Source organism: Varroa destructor, unplaced genomic scaffold (assembly GCF_002443255.2).
Source record: "Varroa destructor unplaced genomic scaffold, Vdes_3.0 BEIS01000002.1, whole genome shotgun sequence".
NCBI lineage: Eukaryota > Metazoa > Arthropoda > Arachnida > Mesostigmata > Varroidae > Varroa > Varroa destructor.
In genome coordinates this window covers 35672327-35687160 of record NW_019211455.1, presented here as the reverse complement: position 1 = coordinate 35687160, position 14834 = coordinate 35672327, and the positions used below count along the sequence as shown (strand labels likewise).

At 39.4% G+C, this 14834-nt stretch overlaps 1 long non-coding RNA gene across 1 annotated transcript; it reads left to right on the top strand.

Moving 5' to 3' along the window:
* The first annotated feature begins 9592 nt into the window (after positions 1 to 9592).
* On the top strand, positions 9593 to 12582 carry LOC111245166 (uncharacterized). Its single transcript, XR_002671233.2, has 3 exons — positions 9593 to 9899; positions 10588 to 10724; positions 12029 to 12582. It is a non-coding gene; the product is annotated as an uncharacterized LOC111245166 (long non-coding RNA).
* Positions 12583 to 14834: the final 2252 nt, after the last annotated feature.

The window sequence follows — 14834 nt, the reverse complement described above, 5'->3', positions numbered from 1 at the left end:
TGGTACTTAGTAGACCTGGTGCCCCGAAGAGGAGTTCTTTTGTTGAAACTTTTGTGTCTGATCGAACCGATGATGGGCCGTTGTTTGACAGGAAGTTGTCGCCTCTGATACCACTGATAAATTTACATTGAAAACCGTTCGAGAAAACGGTCGAATCTTTAGCAAACTTTAACGCACTTGTTGTCCTTGCGGGCTGTTATCTATGCACTGGTGCTTGGTGTCGTCCGTACATGCCAAGCGTGTTTGTTCGTTTATTTTTCTTTACATCGGCATCATTATCTTTACGCCTCGGCACGTTTTAGGCCCTTTCAACGTGAGTCCGCGTCATTCACCCACATGGCACCTTATTTTCCTTCTAAGCAAATATGTTCAGTTTGTAAGGTTTGCTGTGCCTGTCTAGGTAGTTTCTATTTTACTATGTAGCCAACTTAAACTATCCTTTGAAATACGTTTGCTGTTTTTTTTTTTGTAATACATATGTGCGTTTCTGATCTTTTCTAAAATAAGGCCTGAAATCTTTCGATGCAAATACCCTTGCCATCGAACAGGACACAGTACGACTCAAGTTATAGGAGCAGTCCGTTCTCATTTCGTGTTCTAACAATGGTCGTCTCAGTAATTCAAAGACGCGATAATATTTTACATAAGCGGGCGTGTGTAATACTAGGTTAATAAACAGAGAAACGTTTAAAAAGTAGAATTTGAGTTTGAAATCTTAGCAAACAAATAGATTAACTGCGTATTCGTCGTCGCTTTTTACGATCTTCTCTATCCTATCTTAGTTAATACATTTATTTCAACAATTTTCTAGTGTGATATTGAAACATACGCCTGGTTAGCTTTAAAAGAGTCTTTATTTCAAGCGCCCTATTATGAATTTCGTCGGCTACTTTTCTGAAAAGACGGTGATCAGTCTGCATGAGGTTTGGATCATGATGTTTAACTGAAACAATCATTACCATGTGTATATTGGCATTGCGACAGAAAATAATGACCTTGCCCGTCTATCGGATGTATTCCATCGGACAATCTCGTTTACTCGATTTGTATCTACCGTTTTATTGTCGTAAAACGTTTTTTTAATGTATACGATTTTTCCAATTTTACCAAACGCAAATCTTGCTCTTTTACAGATGAAAGTATAGGTACATTTTGGGCGTAAACGTATTTTCTAAAACCATTTATTTCTTTTCTTGTTTCGTGTGCATAGGGCAACACTTTTTGTGATTCATAATAATTCATAAGTGGGTGCTATTCGCAAGATGTTAAGAGTAATAGGTAGTTCCCACACATGACACAAATATACTAAGCCATTTCGGTGCTTCTTCCGCAGAAGGCGAATCAAAGTTAGTGCCCTAAAATCACCTGAAACATTTTCACTTGAAGCCCGAACCCTAGATTGAAGTCCTTTTATCATGAAACGAACTTACAGGAGGAAAAGAGAGCGTTCTCGAATGGTATATAGAGGTAAACTTTTTACCTTATCTAGATTACTTCGAATAAAAACGACGTTTACTCCATATTTTCAACAGTCATGCTCCTAGAGCCACGTGCAATGCAATAATTATCGTTCAAAGTCTAACATCTCAAAAATGCGCAAAAGGGTGCACACTACTGACGACAATGCCAGCTCTAATTAGTGTGAACTGACCGAAACGACTCAACTAGCAGATACGAAGCTTATCGTTTAGTCTAGGTATTGACGACTGACCCTTGATGTTCAACAAAACCCACATATTTGTTACTTTCTATACCAAAATACCTTTCAACTATCGTTCCTTTTGCTTATATATTTATTTTTTTCACTTATGTACAAAATAAAGCGTATGTCCCTTGAGGATTTTAGATTTTAATATATATATATATATATATATTTTTTTTTTTTTTTAATATTGCTAAACTAAATATGCACTGTTTCGGTTGATGACCTTTTTGCATTTTATTGGTAACACCATAATCTCATCTCTATGAAACGTTTGTGGTTCTTGGACGAAAAATAGGTGATTTTTGCTTTCCTCCATTAAAACTGAATTAACACCGTTAAGGGAGTTCGGCAGAAACTGACACGGATAAATAGCCTGATGGTGTAAAATCCAGCTATATGCCTAATGCTGTAAGCTTCGTACCCATGTTTACCCAAGTTTTGTTCACTAATTCCGGTCGGTTTTTCGATTGACTGATTGTAATCTTTTTAATTGTTCCAAGAAAGTCCAAGTCAATCATTTTGCTGGCTGGCAACAGTTCACAATGCATAGTTCCCTTCCAAGTGTGACCTTCTTCAGTGTTGGTCAAGGTTTCGCCACGGACTGCTGAGTTTCACTTTGGCCATAATTTTTTTGCACATTACCGTCTTATGAGGTCTACTTTTAACCACTCGTAATCAACCGATTTAGAAGTAGCTCGATTTCGTAACGTTTTCTTAGAATTTCGTGGATGGAAATATGACCGAGAAAATTGTGTTCTGTCAGTTTGTGTGGCATGCAAATATTGAGCTTCTTTCTGTAGCCAGTTCTTTTTAAATGGTTTCAAACTGTTTGTCTTAACTACTCACGTATCGGTCCTACTCAACTTTCGTAATCATTTCCTCAACGTCTTTCATAATTGGTCGAGCATTACGAGAAGCGTCTTTCATATCAGAATTTTCAGAACGAAAACGACAGAACCATCTTGGGGCATTTCCTGCGATAACGGGTCTTGACTATAAATGGTGTAATTTTTTTATAAGCTTAGGCAACGTGTACGCCTTTATCGTAATGAAGTTGTAAAAGGTAACGATTTTTTTCGCGGAAATTCAACTTATCTTTAAAGCGCTCTACTTTGAATAAAGGTTAAAATTTTAGCATATCTATCACTATCAAATCTCAGTTTTTAAATGACACCAACGCTGACCTGACACGACCCATATCACCTGAGATATATGACTACAGAGAATCTAGCTAGGAAACACGTGATTACCTTTTCGACTACCCAATATATATGAACTGAATTATACTGGAAAAACACGGATAGGTTTTTGCAGGTGGTGGCTATCGTCATGTTGTCGTATTGGCATCTAAACGGGTCATGAAAAATGCCGTTGGCACCATATTCCTTCTTTATTGTAAATTCACATCAAAATGCCGATATAAGCTTACACAGTAGAACTGTTAAATATAAAGCAGAACTCGAAACATTTTAATACGCGATAAAATAATCTATCGATTGTTCAAGTGGTAATATAAGTCTTAAAAGCTAGAACTAAGCGTATCAACATCATGTTCTCTTTTCGAACCATCAAGATATTAAGCGTGCGGTAATCTTGACACTGGTCAAATTGCAACAATAATTTGCCACGAAAAATTTCAATTTTCTTTTGTTAAAGCGGTTAGTACGAGTGCGTTCGTTGGTGTTTTAACTGGAAAGAATTTCCAATAATAACGATACCTAATCATTTAAGAAATTGTACGTATATACAAAACCACTGTATACGCAAGCGGAATGGTTCACCCGCAATCGGACTTACCATTTCAACCAGAAACAACATCTTCCCCATACTTAGCAGAACATTTTTCTGTCCCATCCAAAACAAACTCGGACCGGATCTGTGCCCCACTATTGCACCAAACAGAGGGCCTGAATAATCGTACGGTATTTTGCCAGCGGAAGATGACAACAGGGCGCGACGGTCTCTAGGGGTCGTTGAAGCAGGTCGATGACGACGACGCCGCCGACAACGATCGCTGCTCGTTTGCGATGCAATCCCTTGGGCAAATTTCGATGACAAAAGAGGGATGCGTGAAACCGGTCGTCTCACGCGACTCTTATCTATTCGATGGCATTCGATAGCGGCACTGCATTGCTCGATGCTGTGCTGCGGCCGATGTATCAGAAACCATACGCCCATCCGGCCGCCCATCCCGCTGAAGAAGAGGACGGGGCCGCAACTTATCGCCGCCAAAGAATCATCATCGGCATCACCACAATCATCATCATAATCGTAATCACCACCACTAACATCATCGTCGTCGTCGGCCGAGTGATCGTCAGCTGCTGCGAGGTAAACGGCAAGGACTTCAAGAAAAGTATCAAAGAGAAAAAATATGTAGATAAGGTTCAGAGCAGCGGAATCAGCTGGGAATGTCACTGCTGCCGCTATGGGTAGTGTTGACGACTACGACAACAGAGGCAGCAAGAGACTGGCCGAGACCGCAGCAGACGTTATCGAGCGGAGGACTGCACAAACCTGCTGCGTTGACTGAACGGTATGGCTCAACAGCAATAAGCAAGCGACGAAAGGTAGGTGCCGCACCAAAAATTGTGGGGCTTCCGTCGCGAAAGATAAAATCGGTCGGGAGCCGTTTTGCTACCGGAATATGGTCGAATTGCTCAAACAAGTAGCCGTTCAATGTTGCCAAAGGTTAATGTGCAATACTGGTAATTTCCAGCGAACAGAACCCGTTGTTACAGAGTTGACGATGGCTTTCACATTAACCTGGAGACCAAAATATTGTCGCGTCATCACCATCACCATCATCATCTTTTCCGATCGCTATTGTTATGTACATTCGTAGGGGGGCGGAAGTACAACATTAACGGTATAGCAAAAAATATTGAGACATCGAAAAGTATGCGACACCGGTAAGAGAAGATAACAAGAATATACGGCCTCTGACAGCTACCGTCTGCTGTTTTGCGATTTTCATTGAAGAGTTATCGGTGTGGTGTTCTCGGTAGGATGATTTTGCTGAAAGCAGAAGATAAAGCAGTTGTCCTTAATAGAACAACGTCTTTATCACGAAATAATTGAACTGTTTTTCAGGTTTTTGCGAGGGCACATCTAATTTAGAGGTTTACATTTCCGAACAAAAGACATAAATATCTGGCGGAAAGGATTTCCTGACGAAACTCTACCTTGGTCACGCTTCTTTGACCTGAACCGCTTTCAGACAGAGCACGAATCGCTGGCCCTGCGTCCCCAATGAATAGGAAAAGCAATTTTCGATATCTCCGAAATTCATGAGGTGCTGATCACCCACCTTGTATTACATTGATTGGAATAGGTGCACAGTAAATAGTGTCAGTTACACAGGGTTTGCTGAGTTTGAGAGAAGTCTCTAACGCCGCTCCTTCACGGTCAACAACATACCAATGATGAGAGTAAACAAAATCGGGTAAAATCGTTTCTCTTTTTCGATTATGTGCTCTTTACAACGCAACAAATTCACCGTAAACATCTAGAAGTTATGGACGGTCTTCATCTGTACGTTGCTTCATATCAGCTTGTCGCGTCGAAAGTACCGATTACTGACCTTTATCCTAAGTAGATTCTGCAAAATCTTCGTGCAGTTAGTAAGTGGCGCCTGATTACCTAATCATCCCCTAGAAATATTTTTGTGTTAAATTTACATAGCATAGAGTTGACAGTCTTAATATCAACGTTACCTCTGAATACGATTCAGTGTGGCTCAGTATGGTTAGGAGTTTGCTGATAGAGTCTTTTATATACAGTTCTGAAAGGCCTTTGGCTTCGGCTAGCACGCCAGCGGTATTTGCCTCTCGCTAGATTGCTAGTGGCACGTGCTACGAAATCGATTATACTCACTTGTATCCATAAGATGAGCAGCACGTCAGGTTAGGTTTGAAAGCTATGCCACAGAGATAGGTTTATATAGAAGAGTTCACTACACTCCTAGAGATATGCCACACATACATAAATCAGCGTAATAGATGCCTCTTTTATTTATAATTATTAGATTCGGTCGACCAACGTCATGTTTTCCTAAAAAATCTTCCGACGTACGTAATACAATTGGATCGCCCGATTACCTGAACCTGGCACTAGACTGTTATGACCGGTTAGAAATAAGCAAAAGTAGGCACTCCAGAGTAAAGTATATGCCAACGTAAATAATTTACCTCGTATTGTCCAGTTTTGATTGTGTACACCTTCAAAAAATTACCGTTTTTTCGCACTCTTTTCTAACAGGTAAGATAGAAAGTGTTATAACAAGCTTTACTCAAGCTGGTGTGGTAGGAATGCTGTGTTCATAGATTATGGTAGCTCCGCTTTTGTCGCGATCACATAGCGGTCGGTAGTCCTTGAGTAGAGCATTGTTCAGCGTTGGTTTGGCAAGAGTGCTCGGTCAACGGCGATGCCTGAGTACACGACTGTAGCCAGCACAACAATCCTCCCGCGGTTGCTGCTGGTAGAAGTCATCGAGGCGAAGAAAGAAAAGTGCGTTGTTTGCCGAACGGGATTTTGCGCTTACGATGAACTGCACAAAGAAGCCAGGAAACTGCTCTTGTACATACAGTAGCTCGAATCCTCCGTTTGGCAATAGTGGAATCGAGTCAACACTGGACACGTCGATCAGGACACAATCCTGTTACCCTCGACAAAACAGGAGAGTTGGGTCAATTTGGTATGGTTAGTAAGGTATAGTCACGTATGACCATAGCTGACTATCAGTGCCAGCTTATCAGCAGTCTCTGTCCCGCTGCTGGCCTACGCATGTCTAGAGTTTATTCATTAGTGTACCTAATTTTTGGTTAATTACTGCGATCGTTAGTTTATCGTTTGCACGGACCTATTTATATGTCCGTTGTTATCTACAATTCAACTTTTAAACTTACTCGATCTATTCGCCTAGTCAAAACGTCTCTATAAAACACCTGTTCTAAAAGGTGAGACTGCTTCATGTCTGTAAGCCTTCTTATTAGAAATTCATGCAACACTAGCCTGCGTGCACTGTTGTGGTCCACATAGTGAACCCGCGTGCTTTGTCTCCAGATCCAAGGGTCATAAGAAATAACTCTTATGTGCTTTCAGCGAGATTATTAATGCGAAAGGAAAATACAAATTCAGTAACAACTGATAATTAGATTCACTGCAACTCACGGGCTCCTTTTCATTTTGTTGTTGATGTTTAAAGGTAACTAACTAACAAAACAAATAGAGCCTATTAACTCAAACATTTCGATTTGGCACATTATTTGTATGTTATTTTTAATTTTAAATTACAGACAGTGACAGATTTTACGACATTCCTAGTGAAAACCTAGCTATATACGTTCATAGGTGCTCTCTATTGGCAAAAATCGTATTCGTAAGGTAAGGGTATAAGGTAAAATTCTAAGCATTAATTGTGTTTGGAGAGTTTAATTAATTTAAAAAATTATTAAGTTAAGCAACTGTGACACCTCCGGGACAAATTTCCCTTAACCACCCCAGCCATAAAAAAATTAAAGGGAAAACTGAATGTTAACAGGCATCTTCCATAAATTTATCAACACTACATTAACATTTGGTCGGAAGCACACCATGTATGCATACACACGCATATTTCGTGCTGATAACAAGAATTTGCCATGCACTATAAAACTTTGTCGACTTTTAAAAGCTAAGAAAATGGCACTAGAAGTCAGGTACATCTCGGAGGACAGAGTACGATCTACGATGAATGAAAGCCTTCCTATTATTATGTTGTGCATTTTTACTTTTTCTGTAAAGAACACAATCTGCTACTGTGAATCTAGGCATTTTAAAAATATAATTTATATATTTTTAGATCCTTTGCAATTTTATATATATAAAGCTTAGAAATTAACAATTGTAGTAAAATACTATTGGAAAAAATAGATTAAGAAAGCTAGACATGTCAAGTCGTGTCAAAATGATCGTTACCTATGTCCTCACCAACTTAAAGTTCTTTGGCAAGATGCTCGTTTTTTAGCGCTTTGGATGTTGTTCCCATAGATTTTAATGGTAAAGTTTAATGTAACATTTGGTTAACGTTTCGAGACATAAAAGCCAAGTCTTTACCGAATGAATTTATTCTAAACGAATATTCGAAACCTGATATTTATGAGTGAGTAGATAGTGAACAGCTGCTTCCAGTTTATTACCTAAAAGTTAACCTTATACAAAACGAGGGTCCGTTCTTCTTCCGAAGCTTGTAGATAAACAATTGCAAGTCAATTTGCGATCTAAAACAGCAAGATATCCTACTTTCAAGAAATCAGAAGGCCAGAAAATGCGCCAAAGCACAGTTGCTTGCTTGCCCCGAAATTGCAGCAAAGTGCTTTAGACGGCACATCAGGCTGTAGGCAACTTGCCCAATTGAGAACTTCGTCTAACGAATACCATATTGCTTAATCAATGTAACTAGTTGTCGGTATACTCTCTGTATCTATGTGACTTGGAGCATAAGGTGACAACACTTACAACGAGACGGACAAGACTCATAAATCGGTTTGGTACTTCGCTTAATTTAAGATCCTGTCTAATTTATACTTAACCATACATGCCTGCAATTGCTTCTTCAGGGTAGACTCTAGGACAGTCCGTCCATGGAAGCAATCACTTCAATTGATACCCTGTAGATGTCGGCCCTATGGCCATTCTATTTCATCTTCTAGATCAGCTGTTTTGCTGTCTTCTAGTGTACCACCACAACGGGAAAGAGTATTGTTCCATTGATGATAGCGCTTCGATTCTATTTCAGATCTCTACACACAACTAGAGCTCTAGACGAGATAAGTCAGATGCATGGTGAAGTGCAGAGAACGACTGCGACATGTTCATTTCTTTAATGGGGAATCAACGTAAAAAACAGAGATGCCTCTTAACAGCAATAACGGAGTTTTACTCGAACGACGTTCCACATCGACCGTCGGTCTTTGAATTCTGGTACAATATGATCTGAATCTGCAGATCAGACACGTCGTCCCTGTATAATCGTGTATCTGGTGGACACGCATGTGTCCACCAGATACACCATTATACAGCTAGTGTGCCTATAAATGTTGTCCGGCCTGCCTAATGTGCATTTATGGAACCTTTCTTAAGTTATTGGACTGGCCACGTGGCCATTGATGTACACGAAGCTTACCAAAAGAAATCAGGTAATTTAAAAAGATGCTTTGAAGTCTTAAGGTGTATATGCCCAACCGGAAAGTTGTCTGCCGGTAAAGTTAGTTTACCACGACTTCGATATAAACATCATGAGGAACGTACGAGCAGGTAACAGTAAGGATGTATTAGTTGTTTTGCCCGAGCTTACATTATACAGAGTGCGGCCGTAAGTGGAGACCTTTTCTTGTGCTATGCTGCTTACGACTGTACTTTTTTATTTAAAAAAGCAGCAATTTTAACGTAATGTCCTACATGCGCTTGAAGCATCATTCGTGACGGACATGATTATTCAATATAACCGTTATACAAACCACTGCGACTCTAAATTTAATTCGTAACCTAAACGATCTACTAGGCAGTTTTAAAATACGCCTCCCTTGACCTGTAAATACCTTTTCAATAGGAACTGTGCATTAAGCGATACTGGTAGATATGAGCCCGTAAAAGTGTCGCTCAAACACACTATGTGCAAAAAGTCCTAGCGAAGTTACATTTTAGGCTGAAAGCGACAACAACAAACAAAACAGCGACAAAACCCAATAGGCTGTTAATCGCTACCTTAGAAATCCACGTATATCTAAAATGACTTTTTAATCCATCTTAACGAACTTCTTAGCCCTTCAAATCTAAAACCTATTGAGGTTTCTTAACTTGCCTTACGGAAATCTCCCTCGCAATTTGTAAGAGCCGTACAAAAATTGGCAACAATGAAGATCATCTATTTCGGGCAAAGAAAAAATTGTGATCTTGGTGGGAAGTTCCTTGAGTGCGAAGAGACTGCGTAACAACGGATTTTTGCTGAAAAACTTGTAAAGACGCATAGTTTTGTGTGGCACGATTACACGTTTCTTAAAATAGAAGAAGAGCAATTCGTTCATCCGGTTACAAGGATTGCGGACGAACGCATACCCGTCACGGCAAACAATTTACCCTAAATAAGTACTGCACATGGTGTAGTATCCAATGTTCGTTAGCTCAGGACTACGTTTTCTGGCACTAGTTTGAAGTAAGCTTCTTTTATCGAGTAAGCAGCCTAAGCAATCAAATCGTTTGGAAGAAAACATAAAGCAATTCCTACTGACTGATGAAAACAAGTAGTTTTAGATCAACGTTATTAAATGATAGATAAAAAGACATCAAGGCGATTCTGCAATTTTTGCAGAAAAAAACAGAAGCTTGGTGGCTTTGTTGATAAACAAATCTAGCACCAACTGACGTTCGAACCTTTCCAGATTTTGTACGTGTGCAGACCAAGGTAAAAGTGTCGCGGTAGTTGGAGTGTCTTAGTTTCTCATCTGTTAAAGTAGCAGTGGATACACAAATGAAGCGTTGATTTAGCTGTGTAACACATTTGTGACTATTGCTTGCCTTAGAATTCCTATTATTATACTACACGATTACGTTAATGTTTGTATAAAAACGTTCGCAATAGCTATCGGATCCGTCAAATAGCTATATTTTGTTTCGTCCCTTCCAACGTCGCAAACCAAAAACAAGGGCGTTTTTGGTTTGCGACGATAGAACGTTACTGTTTAAAAATAGCACCAGTTTTTTTTTGTAAAAACTTATTATCGAAATGGAGAATCTATTACGGTGACACTTCACAAGTATCACACCGAAAATGAACGATACCTTTCGTTGCCAAAAATGGCTAGCTGATCAAGAAAAATTCTAATAGATTGGCTGATTTGCAGAAAAAGTGGGGTCACGGAGATTACGAGCCGTGGATGAACGAGTTATAAAACTGCTGCAGTACAAAGCAAGGTTTGCTAGGCCTACTGATGGGTATTCTGCGGCGCATTGCAAAGTCCGTGCAACGATGAGAAAGGCAGTCAGTATCAAACAGCATCGAAAATAACGAATCCACGACCTGAAATATCATATTCAAGTAATTCGCGAAATTGAACCCTCTCTCTTTACAAGAAAAAGACATTTGAAGTCTAGTATCAGGAAATTGTAGATACTGTTTACACTATTGTTTTAAAGATTGCCCTTTCTAGCTGGCTGATAGTGCCGCTTGACACCATCACAGCTTTACCTTGTGCTACTATTAATGAAGCCGCAGGTATGACGACTGATTCGACTCATACACAAATCATTCTCGATATAATCCCACTGCATCATTCCTATCCTTTTTATTTACCAAATAATTAGAGGCGTTAACTTTCACTATTTTCTAAGTACTATTTGAGTCGTTCTGCATAGCATTAGTGCATTCCTGTAGTAATCTATTGAGTTCTACACTGATGATTCTTTCTATGTTCCCTGAGCTATCGACCTCAGAAAGGGAAAACTTTTTCCAAACGAATACTCGTGTTGATTTTCGTTACTTGTGAATTTCTGCCACCTTACGCTATTGTTTAAAAAGTTCTAGGCCATACGATATGTACACAACGAATCATTTTTAACATTATTCGAAAGACGAAATAGTCTTTATGACGTAAGATACGGAATGTAATAATAATGTTTTCCTCAGCGTCCGTATGCGCGTACCGTCACTGCTTCATTGCCGCCATCACAATATGTCTAGCTATCATTATTCCTATGATTATTATTAGAGGTCAAGTATATTGTGAAGGCATTTTGACGTGACACCGATTTATACAAGAACATACTACTATCATAAAGCGAATGGTCTGATAAAATGTCTATTGTGGAGAAAAAATGCGCATTATGCCAATGATTTTAGCCACAAGGCACTAGTATTAGGCAGCGTACGGCTGTCATCTACTTTGTTACTCACCATTTATAGACAATGAGAAAATGGAAAATTTTCCAGAATAATAAAAAACCAAAGAAGATAATTTCATAGCTCGGAAAAGGTGGCAATAGATAACAATCGACAATCTTGACAACAGATATTATTTAAGTGCCACATTCAGTTTTCCATCGAGACGACGAAGCGTTGGTTATTCATTGTTTTGTATACTATCGGCAAATAATAAAATTACTCATTCAGCATTATGGTAAATGACTGAAGTTAGACCATCTAATAGCGCCATGCCCACTGTATCAAAATTTATTCGTCTTTGTGTTTGGAACTATTATCTGTAATATGTATATATAGGATGGTCGTCACTCGGAGCCAAATCGTTACGATACTATAACCCAAACTTATGCCAACAACTCTTGCAGCGGAGTAGAGTGATTTACGCGACGTATGCTAGGCTCCTTCATCTTCCGCGAGCGTACGGACGAGGAATTTACGTTGGTTTTTTTTAACGGGCCTTAGATTCATCCAGCCAAACTCGACAGCTGAAATTCTAACCTATTTACTGGCTGTTTAGAGGAACAGCTTGGATTCAATTCAAGACAAGTGCACAACGTTCTACAGAGAACTAAGCCTCTCTTTCCGACAATGAAGCTTCACGCACCTTCACACCAAAATTTAAATTTTAACGTCTTTATCAACATCGTCCGGAAATCAAATCTATTTTCGAGAAACGAGCTGCTGTCTCTTGAATTGAACTCTTCTGCTTAATCATATAAATACTTGCTAGAATTTCGCCGCAAATTTTGAGTTAGCTGTTAGGATGGCTATCTGATAGTTACTTTTCCGATTGTCGTCGAACGTTCACGCCCAGTTAAAATTGTCTCATACATACGAATCTCGAACGGATTAAGCAGGTCATCGTTTGTAACTCCTCTACCTGGCATCGATCTCAGGGTCGAGGTCAAGAACTTTTTCAAAATTTTCATATTAAAACGAATTAACGGAACAAGGTAGCAAACACTAAATCAGGCAGAAAGCCAACACTCTGAACTGTTATTTGGCCCCCGAGAATATTCTATATTTATTATGGTTGTTCTATCAATAGAACTTGCGCCAACGGCATTTCGAGCAGTTGCGAAGGCTGAATTCCGTTATCAAAGGTAATAATTAATATGGTATATAGCGTTATGCCATAAAAGTAAAATATGTGCATCATACTCTCTGAGAAATCATCGTTAACGAATTAACGATAACCATACGCAAAAGTAGACAATGTCATCTTTTTTTTTTTTTCGCAGAATCACAGTTTTTGGTGACTTGAATAATAATTTTCAATACAATTGCGCTACGAACATTTGCGAGTATGAATTAAAGCCGGCTCATTATGGGGCCTGTCGTCAAAATGGTGAAAGGCAACCGCAATCATGCTGCATTTGTAATACGTCTTTTGGCACCGTTGCTGTCCTCTGTTAAAACAACACCCTAGTCGCTTACCCCGTTGACAAAGGAAGTACAGTCGCACTAATGACATACATCTTAAAAATTTAGTCCTTCATTCCGTAACAACCCGACTTGGAACTGATCCATTAGATTTATAGCTTTACCCGTTCATGCGGACCGCTTTAGACGCTCTGCGGAATCTTCTTGCGGGGAGGCTCACTAAGCGCCTAAGCTTGGCCGTGTTACAAAGGCTTTTCTTAAAGAGGTAAATTTGTAAATCTCGTTTACTGACAGCAGGGGTTACATTTAGATATTCCTTACTGTAGTGTAGAAGATTTCAGAACTTTTTCTAACTGGAGTAGTATCTCTATTAAATTCACATGTCCCTCTCATCCTGGTTTTGGTCGCTCTTGCTCGTCTTTGAGTGTGTTTACAACCTTCGTCAAGTACTCAGATAGTGCAGTCGAATTCCGTCATGAAGTATCTAGTTCGCCATAATGTCGGGCTTAAACGGGCGTCTTATTTTCTTCAAGTTCTGCGTTTCAAAGGTTAGAGACGAATTTTTTATCCTCAAGCGCTTCAGCTCGTTAGATTCCAGAAACATGCAGTGCATTCTGGACATCTCGCTAGCGACCGCAGTTCTATTCTGCGGTTGCTTCAATACTGAAGGAAAAAATGTCTTTTAGAAATTGGTTAAATCGATATGACTACTTTGTCTTCGAACTGTACTGTACTTACCGCGCATCCCAAGTCCTAACCCCACGCAAACGCAGTAAAAACTGCCGCTATTACAAGAACATGTGAGTGTGGATTTGCAGAGACGTTCCTGCAGGATAAACCCCAGCATATTATGAGCCATTTCAAATGATGCTTTATGCTGAGGACACTATAGATGATAAGGAAGGTCCGTGAAAGTGGCTGATGTGTCAGCACCAGAAACTGATAGCTATCCATTTGGCATGGGTACCCTATTATCTAGTTCGCTGTATTTCTCAGCGTTAGCGTCTCCCAACAGCTTCTACTATTGCTTCAGACAATATTTCTGAAAACCATCTTTCATGCTAAGACCCACTTTAACGCTCACTATGTCAGTATATTAATGAGATTCATGGGGGCGACGACCCATAAACTCGTAACCCCGGAGATTCCTATCTATACAACATACCCAGATCATATGAGTATGTAGTTATTATCGTGCGAGTTAATTATAGCAGAAAAATTTAGCATACTTCGTACGGCATCAAGGATCACCTTGCTTCCGGATTAGAATTTTTGAATCTTTGAAAGACAAACACTTGAGAGCTTTCAAAACAGACATCTTTTTGCAAAAATCGTTATATATTAAAAAATATTTGATATTCATCAAGTTAGAATGTCGAACATACTTATTTATATGAAATTATTAAGATTCAGATTAATCGTACGCAGAGTTCAAACATCTTCATCAACGATAAAAAAGTATGTCATCTAAGGCTTCTAAAGAGCCTAGGGTAAAATCTGCTTCAAAGTGAGGGAGTCCTGGTAACCTTGTCTGCGTTCGGCATAGATTTTTACCTGGAAAAAAACAGCAAATACTATCATAAGATATAAAAAAATGTGTGCGAAAAAAGCTTGTGTGAATGCCAACGCTGTCTTCCAAATATTGGCTTCTCCTTTACCTCTCCACGTTTTGTTTACTTCACTCTCGAGTTTAAGCTCCAAAAATGAACGTGCCAAGTGAAGTACTTCCTTCTTAATAGACCTGAAGTGCTAAAGTCACCGATCGTCTCTTGTTTTGTTGTTTGCCTC